At 37.9% G+C, this 12883-nt stretch overlaps 1 protein-coding gene across 7 annotated transcripts in view; it reads left to right on the top strand.

Moving 5' to 3' along the window:
* Nucleotides 1–12883, top strand: part of MEIS1 (Meis homeobox 1) — a 139586-nt gene that overhangs the window by 119283 nt on the left and 7420 nt on the right. The window lies entirely within an intron of this gene.

The following is a 12883-nucleotide window of genomic DNA, read 5'->3' as shown; positions in this document are numbered from 1 at the left end:
CTCCCCAGAATATTTCAGAATGGGTTGTTGTTCTTCAAGCCTCGGTTAATTGCTATGCTTTTCACCTTCAGTGTCAATTCTAATAATATTACCTCTACAGATGCTTACTCTGGGCTTAGATTATAGCAATCAGTAATACTCACTAGATAAAATACTGTCTAGTTGCTCATAAGAAAATATTGAAATCAGTCAAAAAATGTTTAGCTTGCGTATTGCCTGAGACAGAGCTGGCGGGGCGCCAGACAGGCAGGGTATTATTAGGAAAGCTGAGCAAATAGCTTGCAGGGAAAAGAGCTGTGAATTTAGAAACCTTCAGGTATTGTCATGTCAGAGAGTCTTAAGAGTTCAACATAGACACTGCTTTTTTTTTTTTTCCTGCAGATTTAAAAAATTTCCAACAAACAATCTTCTTTGAAAATGACTCTGCAGTCTGTTAAATATACTTTGTTGTAAGTTTTACACCATAAGTTTACTCAGAGCTTTTCCCCACTGCGTAAAATCACATCGTTAATACTGTTAAAGAAGAAAGCTTCTTATGAAAGGGTACACTTTGAACTACTGTGCTGGCTGGAAAAACCCTGCCCCTTCCACCATGGGGCCCTAAGTCTAGTTGAGAAAAGAAATGAAGGTCTAGGATGTAGGAAGGGTGGATTTGAAAGTCCAAATAGGGTTTTGTGTAACCACTGTTTCTCCTCCAGCCAGCATTCAAAGGAAGTTGCAGAGCTTCTCAGGACAAGACACTAGCTGGAAGCTGCGATCTGGCTGGTACAACCTGAGGAAGTGTGTCAGGACCCTGTAGGGTTGGGGTTCAAGTGAGGCTCAGAGCTGAGTGAGTTGGGAGACTTGATTTACCCAGCAGGGACCCAATATTTATGATCTGAATATTTATGATTAATTTCAAGGCAATGAAACCAGTGGCATGGGTGGTTGACTTTGAACATGGTATGCAGGTCAGCACAACTTTTGTTGCAAATCCTAATTAAGCCAGTATTCTTGTTTTCAGTGTGTCTGAAAGTATCTGGTCAGAGAAATGCAAACAACAGGCCGTGCCTCAGGCAGCCTGAAGGAGCGCGACTTGACTGCCATTTCCCTGGAGAGGGCATAGGGATGAGGGGCTATGGTCAAGGAGGAAGAGCTTGGCTACGCCTTATCCACAGGTGGCTAAGGTGTAAGCCTCATGACAACTTCAAATTTACACAGGGCAAGTATGGGAAGGGGAAATGCAGGGACAGGTCGCTGCAATCAAAACATTTCATCCCTCATCCCTACTCCTTGGATGTAGGTGACAGTGTCTTCTGGTTTAAAATGGACAAGTAGGACTAATTAGTCAGGACTCAAAGAACTCTTTTAGCTGTAATATTCTAGACTGTATAATAATGTGAATCAAAGAGAAGTAAAGTGCGTGCTCTGAAACTCTCATTCCAGCTTTACCCTAGGAGTGGGGAAGAAAGAAAAACGCTTTGATAAAGAGACAGAGAGATTAATTAAAAAGTTGTAGTTGTAACTTTTCCTCATCCTAAATAAGCAAATCAAACACTGTAAAATAAAAACTAGACAAAATTAAACATTATCACAAGACATGAAAAAGATGTGTGCTGTCATTTTAGGATTCATAATAAAGATAAATCAGTTGTTTTTAGCAGAGTGCTATGAGTCTATGAAGGGCATGACAGATAATAGGCTCGAAATTTCTGAAGTTATTGTACAGCAAAATTTGTTTTTTCCTCAGGCATTCAATCTTTTTCTCCAGTAATTTTGAACATGACAAACTTTTTAGTGGATGCATTAATAATCTATAAGTAATGGGTTGTCAGGTGTCAGATAAGATTAAAAGACTGTTTAAGCATTATCAATTTGCTTCTTTGCATGAGTTTTATAGGTCAGGAGAAATAACTTTTTGAATTGTGGTTGTGTGTATGTATTCTCTCTCTCTCTCTCTCTCTCTCTCTCTCCCTCTTTCATTTGGCTCCACTCCAAGTATATGTGGAAGAACTGTATTACATTACATAAATCCTGTATGTAAGAGCAGATTTGAAACTCACGGTGTGAATCAAGGGGACAAATGTCTCAGCTGTCTTCTGTAAATGTATTTTAGTTTTTAAAATGTTACTCTTTATCTTCTCAAAGGAAGCTCTGTAAGGGGAAACAGACTTGGCTAAGAGGGGCATTGAAGCTTTAGACATTAGTAGTTTCCTAGCAAGTCAGGTTTAGGTCTATTCTTGTCAAATCTGTCTTAAGTGTGTTTACATATAGTTTGCCTTTCTGGTATTTTCTGCCTGCACAGACCTGATCTCCACCTATTTTGTGTCAACAGTTGCTGAGGCTGGTGTTGGGTGATTAACCGTTAAGCACGGAAGCGCAGTACCCAGAGAGACCCTCTCTCTCCTCTCACTTACATCATCATCTTGCTTCAGGCTGTGCCTACAGAAAACAAACAGCATTTTTGAGTGGTTAAAAAGTCAGCCTGAAATATTAAAAAATGGGGCAAATGTTGCCTCCTGGTTGAATAGAACAGTTTTCTTGAAAAATGGAGTGGAGCCAGGGGCTCGGGGGAAGGAAGTGTTTCCGAGGGCAAACGTTGGTCTCAGATCCGGTTTGCATTGCTCCAGTGTGTGAATGCCGAGGAGCTTTCTGTAGACGCTGAGGGTTATGTTCTGCTTCGTTTTTGATTTTCAAGGGGAAAGAGGGCATTAAAAAAACAAAAACAAAAACCCTCCAACAACGTGGATGCCTGTAACTTTGGCAAATATAGGGCTGTCCTGTTTAATGCCCTCATAATCATCAATATTTTCCTGTCTATTTATTTCCATTTTTACAATGCTCTTAGCCTGACCCCTTAATATGGAAAATAATTAACTCTATCATGCTCCTGATGCCTGAACAATAACAAATAAACAAAAAATATTAATCTGTTCCGACATCTTTGAGAGGTCTCTTTTCCTTTTTACCCTCTTAACTAACCAATGCCTCACAAGATTAGATCCTATGGTTGAAGAAGGGAAAAAGTATTTCCTTTTTCAAACACATTAACTCTTCTAGGTCTGGGAGAGATGATTGGAGTTTCATGTAACTTAGCTCAAAAATAAATGTCCTGCCCTTGGTGAGATCTGACTTAATATTGATAAAGTCACTTTTTTTTTCAAAAACACTATGTTGCCTATGGATGGAAGTTAATGCACCATGTAATTATACACACGCACACACACACATACATGTGCATGTAAGTTTTCAGTATTTTTACTCTAGGATGCTAACTAAATCAAATGCAAACCAGTAGTCTTGAAGTTTGCTGTCTGGTTGAAGGGTTTTGTTGTCCTATATCACTAGGACATCTGCCATGGTTGACTTTATTTTTCCCTAGTTTGGGTCACAGTTCAGATATACTTGGAAAGGGCCAGGGAGGGGGTTGGGGGATGTTGTAAAAGCTTTTGGAAAGAATTGAACATGTACAAAAAGATGTAGGATCTCAGCCCCCCAGCTGGACACCTGACAATACTGTTTACAGAAAGGAAAGTATAGTAGGTTATGGCAGAGATTTCTATCATCAGGACTTGGGGTGGGGTGGGAGGGAGTGCAGAGAGTGGGGAGGGGGCGCGTAAGAAGCATGTCACAATCATTTTGAGTGAATATAGTATTACAAAAGCATATCAAAAATTAAATGTTGTTTTTAGTCATGCTATTTCTTTTGAAATTGTAAATAACAAAGGAATATAAGATTTTTGGTGTGTCAAAAGGGAACATGGATTACAATTTTAGAAACCCTGTGCTACAGAACCATAGAGTAAAAATCCTGGGAGGGAGAGAATTTATGCATCATATGACAGATGAGGCTCAGGGCTAATTAGAGGCAGGGCTAGGACTGATTCCTAGTCCAGTGCTTCTTCCAATCCACTAGATTGTACTTATTTTTAACAGCTGTATTGAGATATAATTCATAAACCATACAATTCACCCATTTAATTCAATCATTTTTAGTATGTTCACAGAGTTGTGTAACCATCCCCATAGTAAATTTGAAAACATTTTTACCACCTTAGAATGAAGCCTTGTACCCTTTAGCTATTACCCCTCTTTACACTTCCATCTCTCTCTCCAACAACTCCTGGCAACCACTAATCTACTTTCTGTCTCTATATTTGCCTGTTCTAGACATTTCAGTAATGTGATCATGGAATATGTGGTATTTTGTGACTGGCTTTTTTCAGTAAGCATAATGTTTGCAAGTTTCATCCATGTTGTAGCATGTATTATCAGTACTTCATTCTCTTTCATGGCTGAGCAATGTTCCATTGTATGGATATAAGGATAAGAAAAGGATAGTTGGCTGGGTGAGGTGGCCCATGCCTGTAATCTCAGCACTTTGGGAGGTCGAGGCAGGCGGATCACCTGAGGTCGGGAGTTCGAGACCAGCCTGATGAACATGGAAAAACCCTGTCTCTACTAGAAATACAAAATTAGCTGGGAGTGGGGGTGCACGCCTGTAATCCCAGCTACTCAGGAGGCTGAGGCAGGAGAATCGCTTGAACGTATAAGGCAGAGGTTGCTGTGAGCCGAGATTGCGCCATTGCACTCCAGCATGGGCAACGAGCAAAACTCCATCTCAAAAAAAAAAAAAAAAGTCACACTGAAATCCAGCAACTCAGCAGTAAAATTCACAAAGTTCACAAATGACTTAGATGACCATAAGCATTTTCAAAGATTTGACAAATTCCAAGATGTCATTTTGCTAATGTTATTGTCTTTATTTGAGAGATTGTTTTCCTTTAAGTGTGTTTCCATTTGTATTTTCAAGGTCTACAGGTTACATATTGATGCATATTATTACATAGAGCTTAGGTTTCAAGCTTTACTCATTAAAGCAGAAGTCACAGTGAACATTCCAAGGAATAGATGCAAGCCTCCATTCAAGTCAAATCATCTTCATTGTGCCATTCTGTAGCCTAATTTTGTAACCAGACGGAACTAGAAATCAAGCTAAATTTTGAGATATCCTCTCTTGACATGAGCAGAGACTCCAGGTCTAGAGGTTTATGGTTGCTGAAGACTTGGAGAGCTGAGGCAACTACAGGCAAGATCCTAGAGAAAGGAAGGAGCTCAAAGGTACTCCAATATGGAGCTAAGATTCTTTAATACCTGATTAGGGCCAGGCACAGTGGTTTATGCCTGTAATCCCAGCACTTTGGGAGGCTGAGGCGGGCAGATCACCTGAGGTCAGGAGTTCGAGACCAGGCTGGCTAACATGGTGAAACCCTGTCTCTACTAAAAATATAAAAATTAGCTGGGCGTGTTGGCGGCTGCCTATAATCTCCGCTACTAGGGAGGCTGAGGCAGGAGAATCACTTGAACCCAGGAGACAGAGGTTGCAGTGAGCTGAGACTGAACCACTCTGTACTTCAGCCTGGGTGACAGAGAGAGAGAGACTCTCTCAAAGACAAACAAACAGACAAATAAACAAAAAAACATGATGTATATGGCAGCTGATCACCATTCTAACATAATGGGGTTTTAAATTATTTGGGGGAACTTTCTTTGAAAAATAAAGCATATTTGATCATTAAGGCGACCATGCATCCCACTTGCCTGGGAGGCTCATGGTTTATGCCTATTGCCCAGTGTAATTATTAACAGTGCCTCTTCACTCTCAAACGTGTCCCAGTTTAGTTGACAAATTATCTGCTTATCCTATTTATAATGGAGATTGGCAGAAAACTAGAATTTGCTTTAAATAGATACATTTATTCAGTAATGTGTAAGGGATGTTTTGTTAAATTCAATTTTATTGACTTTTTGTGAATATGGAAAAATTGGAATTTAAATGAAAAATGGTTCAGCTATTAAACTAAAGAAAGACACTTCTATTCTTTGAAGATATTATTATACCTATTTTAGCTTTTTCATTGGTAGAGGAAGTTTTGTTATATTAGCCTAGATCTTCTTCTACATTGTGCTCATAATCATTGTAAATCTATATTCTAAACCACGATTTTTTTTCTAGCTCCATAAGGTTATACAAACTCAAATTTGGCAAATTGTCTGTTACATGTAAGTTAATATTTCATATTTATTTAAATATAAATATAAACCCTGTCTCACTCTGTTGCCAAGGCTGGAGTGCAGTGGCGTAATGGTCATGATTCATTGTAGCCTCCACCTCCCTGACTCAAGCAATCTTTCCGCTTCAGCTTCCCTGGTAGCTGGGACTACAGGTGTGCACCACCAGGCCCAGATAATTCTTGTTTTTTCTTTTTTGTAGAGACAGGGTTTTACCATGTTGCCCACGGTGATCTTATACTCCAGGCTCAAATGATCCTCCTGCCTCGGCCTCCCAAAGTGCTGGGATTATAGGCATGAGCCACCGCTCCCTGCCATCACTTTTTTTTTTTTTTTTTTTTTTTTTTGTAGAATAAAGAAGTCGTTTCAAAATTTGCTTTCAAGGAAAATTTTCTGTAATACATACCAAGTGATGAATTATTTGAAATTTATTTTAGCGCCTAAGTCCAAAATAATACATGAGTTTTGTTACAACTTTGCATCATCATTGTCAACTAGTGATTGATTCATTTCACAAGCTGCTTTAAAGAGAATTTTGGTGACCGGGTGCAGTGTCTCACGTCTGGCACTTTGGGAGGCCGAGGAGGTTGGATGGCTTGAGCTCAGGAGTTCAAGATCAGCCTGGGCAATATAGTGAAACCTTATCTCTACAAAAAAATACAAAACGAAACAAAACGACAAAAACTCGCCAGGCATGGTGGTGCATCACTGTAGCCCTCAGGAGGCTAATGTGGGAGGATCACTCGAGCCAGGGAGGTGGAGGTTGCTAAGCTGTGATAACGCCACTACACTCCAGCCTGGGCAGCAGACAGAGTGAGACTCTGTCTCCATAAAAAAAAAGAAAAGAAAAGAAAAGAAAATTGTATATGTAATTGGCTTCCTCAACTGGGGTAGACAATTTCAGTTATTTCTAGAGTAATCTGGCAAATACTCTGTTAGAGAAGGAAAACTTTTCATGTGGCTGATTGATGGACTTCTTGTGATTTGAGCAAATTTCAATATTACGTTTATCGGGTGGGTAGAGAGGAGAGGTGCTCCCTTTTCCCCTCCTGTCTATTCTCCTCCTGCCGCTGTTCTCCACCTCCCCAACCCCCAGACACACAGATGATGTATTGTACTCTTGGAACTGTTAGATCCTGGAGGAGGTTAAGAAACTAGAAAAAGATGCCAAAAACATGATTTCATAAGGTTTGACTTGAGAATGAGTCAACTTTCTTGAATGTCTTAAAATCATGTTTCATGAAATTTTATTTCACAAAGAAAAGGGAGTGTAGAAGGCTTGGACCCTGAAGACCAACAGTTATGGATCATTAAATCCAATAAGTAAATGTAAATCTAAAATAAAGAATCGCAATAAAAAAATTTCTGAGTGATTTTTTGTTGTTGTTGTTTAAAAGAACAGAGAGTTCTTTGGGAGATAACTAGAACTCTTTCCCTGAGGGTTTGTTTATAAAACATGCCTTAAAAGTTATTAAGGGATACTGACTTAAAAAAAAATAGTAGACCTGATTTTATTTAAATGACTATGATATAGATGAAAGAAATGTTATGGTGAGGAAATTCCTGGAATAGAAAAATAACAAAATGTCGGGATTTGACAACTACCTTCCAATGATACATTTTATATTTGAAGATTTTTCATGAGGTTTAAATTCTAAAATTTGGAAGTATTTATAGAAATCACAAAAATGAATTATATATCAATTATCATCTGTGCATGTTTATTTTCTATTGAATAAAGAATAGTATATGCAGAAATCTTATACTTAAGAATGCACAGTGTTAATTTTTATTACTAAGTTTGTATAGAGATATTCCTAACTATAGCTAAATATTAATAAAAGATTATTATAATCAGCACTTCCTTGAAGGGATAGTATAGGTATAGAAGGCATTGCCACTAATCGATCTAACTAATTAATGAAATATTTTCTTAATAGTTGATTAGCTTCTTAGGTACATGAAGATGTGTAAAATAGTATTTCTCTGTGTCTAGTTAGGAACCTTCTGAAGTAATTCTATGTCCACTACTATCCTGCTGACAATTCATTTAGGCCTAGTTGGCAAGAAACACTACGGGGGTGAAGCAGAGGCATGTCGTTGTTTGGAAGCAACACCATTGTGATTTTCTGTGGTTTACTAAGTTGGCTGTGGCATGCTAACATAACCAAATGTGGGCTTCCTTTAATCATCAGGGAGTAAGTGGAGTGGTAAACACTGAGGAATAGAACTATTTGAGTAAAGGTGAAAATGCCATTTCTGAAAGTGAGCAAGTAATTTTTTTTTTTTTTTTTTTAACTTTTATCAGTATTACAGAGAGCCATACAAGGGAGGAAAAGGGCAAAGGTATGTGGAAAATGTTGCCTGTGAAACTGGGAGACTACTTTGTGTTTTGGCTCCTAACAGATGCCCAATGTGATCTCCTCACCCCTCCTGGTTCTCACACAGGGAAACTAAACTTAGCAATTCGGTTTTGGGGGAAGAGACCAGGGAAAAGAGTGGAGGATAAACTAAAGGACAAAGGTCAGTTTCAAAAAGCTGTTCTGCCAGATCTTGCTCAGAGAACTATTCAGGTATCCAAAGACTGAGAATAAAAGGAGACAGATGAAATTAGTCCAATGAAAAAAAAAAAAGCTTAATGATAAATAAACATCTGGGGACAAAAAGAAAGAACAAAGCAACACTTCCTGTATTTCTGTTTTAAACATGAGTCACAGTCACTTCCCATTCTCCTTGTCAGATTCCTATAAAAAATTCAAAATAAAATTCAGTTTTTAGATGATCCAGGTCTCAGATTTTTGGAGATTTTGCTCCCCTGCCAACTTTTCTCTTTCGCTTTTTAGGACTTGAGTCTTAAACAACTAAGTAAAAAAGAAATATATTTCTATATGGACATGAAATAAAGCTGTAGAGTAAACCCATTGTCTTCCTTTCCTTTGTGAAGTTTTCTGTTTTGAGACTGGCAATAGTTTGGTCAGAAGAAGAAATTCTAACTCATGATTCTATGAAAAAAAAAGGGAAATATAAAGCTTCTTCTCCTAATTCAGTCTTCCACCACCTGCAGGGAGTCCGGTTCTTAAAAAGTGCTTCACAAAAGAAGACTGTTTTTAAAACAAACTAGATTTTAAGAAACCTTATGTTCGAATGTAAAGGAAAAAGCAAACGAGACATTTTCTAACCTTAAAGCATACTAAAAGGTTTACTTTTTCAAGAATCCCAATGTATGGCAAATTTGAATTCTATTTCATTAAACCAAGGTGTGTAACTATCTATTGTAATGAGTGAGCAAAACCGTCATGTGCCTGTGTACTTCTGACATTCCACATCTGAGTTTTAAGGGCTATATAATATTAGGACCTCAATTGTAAAATTGCAAAAGCTTCCTCTTACATCTTTAAACTAACATACTATGTAAAGGAGATCTTATCAGTGTGGAAAATTCTAAGATTGTGTGTATTTCATAGATATGTATTTGTATTTTATCTCAAACCATTTTGTGGCTGTTGGAGAATGTATTTTTTATGGTATATTCAAACCAGAATTTTGTCATTCTCTTTTGTATTTCTCTTCCAAAACACTATTTCTTCTATGTTGACTCTCTAATAAATATTTATGTGCTTATACATAAATGTAGATATATATTTGAACACACAGACACACACACACACACACACACATACGTAGGCTTAACATAACTATTTTACTTGTGCCTCTTAAAATTACAGGATTTTAAAATGGCAATATGTTCATTTAAGTTCACATCATATGTACAGTTCTTTTTTTGGTTTAGTGTTTAGAGAATTCTTGATAATTTAGACTCTTCCACAATGAAAAGTAAAGCATTCTGTCACAAAAGCAGGGAGGATGAGACACAAGGTCAAAGGGCATTTTAGAAACAAACAGCTGGACCAGTTTATTTAAACAGATAGAGGGATGGGGGAACTGACCTCAGTTTGACTTATAGTGGGAGGAGCAAGAATGTCATTTTATTACTTTGCCCAGAAGGAAAATGTTTTTGTATCTGAATTCACCCTGAAGCCATCTAAACATGGCTCTGCTGTGTGTAGCATAATTCCAAAGAGGACGTATAAAATAGTCTGGGATAATGATAAAATACACTAAAGGGAATCAAGTGTGGAGACAGTTTAAGATTGAAAAGGTGATGTTGTTTTAAAAAATAAAATATTTTGCTATTTACTTAGTTGTTTTCACATAGATGTCCATCATGACCCCAAATAATAAGTTGTTCATGTAATTGTAGTAATTGTAATTCAGTAACGTTCTGAGAGATTACTACATCCTATGTGTACTAATGATATTTCATTATATTGAATTTTTTAAAGTAAATGTTTCACAAGAAGTTGCAGGTAGACCTACTAATGTGGTCAAACGGCTCAGAAAAGGTGATTAGGTTTTCTCAGGTTTTCAGTGTTTTTGTTTATGTTTTGTTTTTTAATTAAAGGTTTCCCCCTTTGATATCTACATATTCTAGGGGTAGCTTACATCTGTGTTCTTAATAACAACAAATAGTTCTTGCCACCAAAAAAGAAGCAAATAACATCTAGTACCTGTGGGCAGTTGGCTAAGAGGCTGTGGTATTTTTTTGTGTGTATTTGCTTTCTACCTGGGGATCAGAGCAGGCCTGGAATAAATGTCCTTGGTGTTGTCCACTGCAAGACTTCAGGAGGACATAGACAAAGATCAGCCTACAGAGCAGAGAGCAGAGAGTGACCCAGGTATTGAATGGACTCTAAGATCCTAGTAGGACTCACATTCTAGAAGGCACTCCCCCCGTCCCCGACGGAGTCTCGCTCTGTCGCCCAGGCTGGAGTGCAGTGGCGCGATCTCAGCTCACTGCAAGCTCCGCCTCCCGGGTTCACGCCATTCTCCTGCCTCAGCCTCCCGAGTAGCTGGGACTGCAGACGCCCGCCACTACGCCCGGCTAATTTTTTCTATTTTTAGTAGAGACGGGGTTTCACCGTGTTAGCCGTGGTGGTCTCGGTCTCCTGACCTCGTGATCCGCCAGCCTCGGCCTCCCAAAGTGCTGAGATTACAGGCGTGAGCCACCGCGTTCGGCCATAGAAGGCACTTTTTAAGAATCACTGATGTTTAGCCTAAGGATTAGAGGGGAGAAGCCTATAAAGCATAATGGCTGTGTTTAACTATTTGAAGGGCTATCCTATGGAAGTAAAATTAGAATTGCTTGCAGTACCCCAAGGAGTTGTACTGATGAAACTATTAGGTTGATGCAAAAGTAATTGTTGTTTTTGCCATTGAAAGTAATAGCAAGACTGCAATTACTTTTGCACCAACATAAATATTTTTGATCAAGTACGACAGAACCTTCTAACAGCCTTGTTTATAGATGGGGTGGCCTCTCAAGTAAGGTGATGAGTGCTGTATTAGTTCAGCAGGGGTTACCTATGTCCTTTTGGGGGACAGATGTCATACAGGAGATTCATGTCAGTGACCAAAGGAAGTGACTGTTACAGCCCTTTCCAAACCTGAAGTGTAATTTTTAAAAACGAACTCATGACTTTAATAGTCATAGAACCTGAGTTAATTATTATGAATTAGTTTATGGGAGTCTAAACATGTGAGTATGATGGAGACAAGCTTTGGAATACAGATAAGTCAAGTCACTGTATTCTCTCTCTGTCTTTTTGAATAGCCTTATCTTTGCCTATACACGCAAACAGTGCAGCCATCAAAATTTTCAATTTACAAAATGTTCACAGTCATGCTTGTTACTTGACTAAACACTGGGGTTGCTGCTAGTGGTAACTGGCTCAAAACCAGCTAATTTATATATATCTATTTAGTCTGGATATTCTAGATGAGTGGCACAGTAGTTGCAGTGCTCTGGTCACCGCGCCAGAGCACCAGAGAGAAGGGTACTTGCTACCACTGACAGCTGTGTGTCATTTAGCAAATTATTAACATCTCTTTGGTAACATGCGACCTCAAAGAAGTTCATCTAATTTCTCTGAGCTCAGTCTTCTCATCTGTTAAAAATGTCTCTTCCTATTTTTAGGTAAGTAGTATAAGTCATATCCATAAAAGATTATGTTTTTAAAAAGTCTGGAAAAAGAAAGTTAATAGACAGAATTCCTTCCCTCTAAGAGTCTGCAGATTATGAACAGTACCATAGATAAAGAGATGTTTTTGCTCTCTTACCTACATTAGTTACTATGAAAATTACTTTTGGTATATGCAGAATATTAATATTAAATAATTTTCTAATTGGTCATGCAGTGAAGGCAGCTAATGAAAAAGCAGATTTTTTAAAAATTTTAATTGGTTATTTCACATGGTGTTTGTGCTACACCTGTGCTTATAATGAGAATGGAGAATTAATCTAACCTTCTGCTCACATGATTCCAATTTTCATGGTTTATACAAGATAATGATAACCTGATTTGCAACACAATTTGTTGTAGACCTGGGTTTTAAATATTTTTATTAGCAGTTCAGGAACTTCATATACAAGAACTGATATAATATGTGTTGTCAACAAGAATTAGCACGAACAGTATACCTTTTAGTTAGATTCTAGTTTCATTATTTGTTTCAATTACTTCTCAGAAAATGAAAGAACACAAGGATACAGGATATTGAGAATCTTAAAATGTTATGAAGTATACATTTTTGTTTTGAAAACCTGCCCCTGTCTGTTTAATGGTTTGGTTTTTAGGAACTATTTTCCTTTCTGAAGTGGGCAGACTTACAAACTAGAATTCATACTGGACTATGGATCCTTTAATTATTAATAGAACCTTATTAAAATTTTCACTGTATTTTTTATGTCCTGCTCAGATTTGATCTGAGTTGG

Source organism: Rhinopithecus roxellana, chromosome 17 (assembly GCF_007565055.1).
Source record: "Rhinopithecus roxellana isolate Shanxi Qingling chromosome 17, ASM756505v1, whole genome shotgun sequence".
NCBI lineage: Eukaryota > Metazoa > Chordata > Mammalia > Primates > Cercopithecidae > Rhinopithecus > Rhinopithecus roxellana.
The sequence above is the reverse complement of the archived record's forward strand: the minus strand, read 5'-3'. Positions and strand labels throughout refer to the sequence as shown.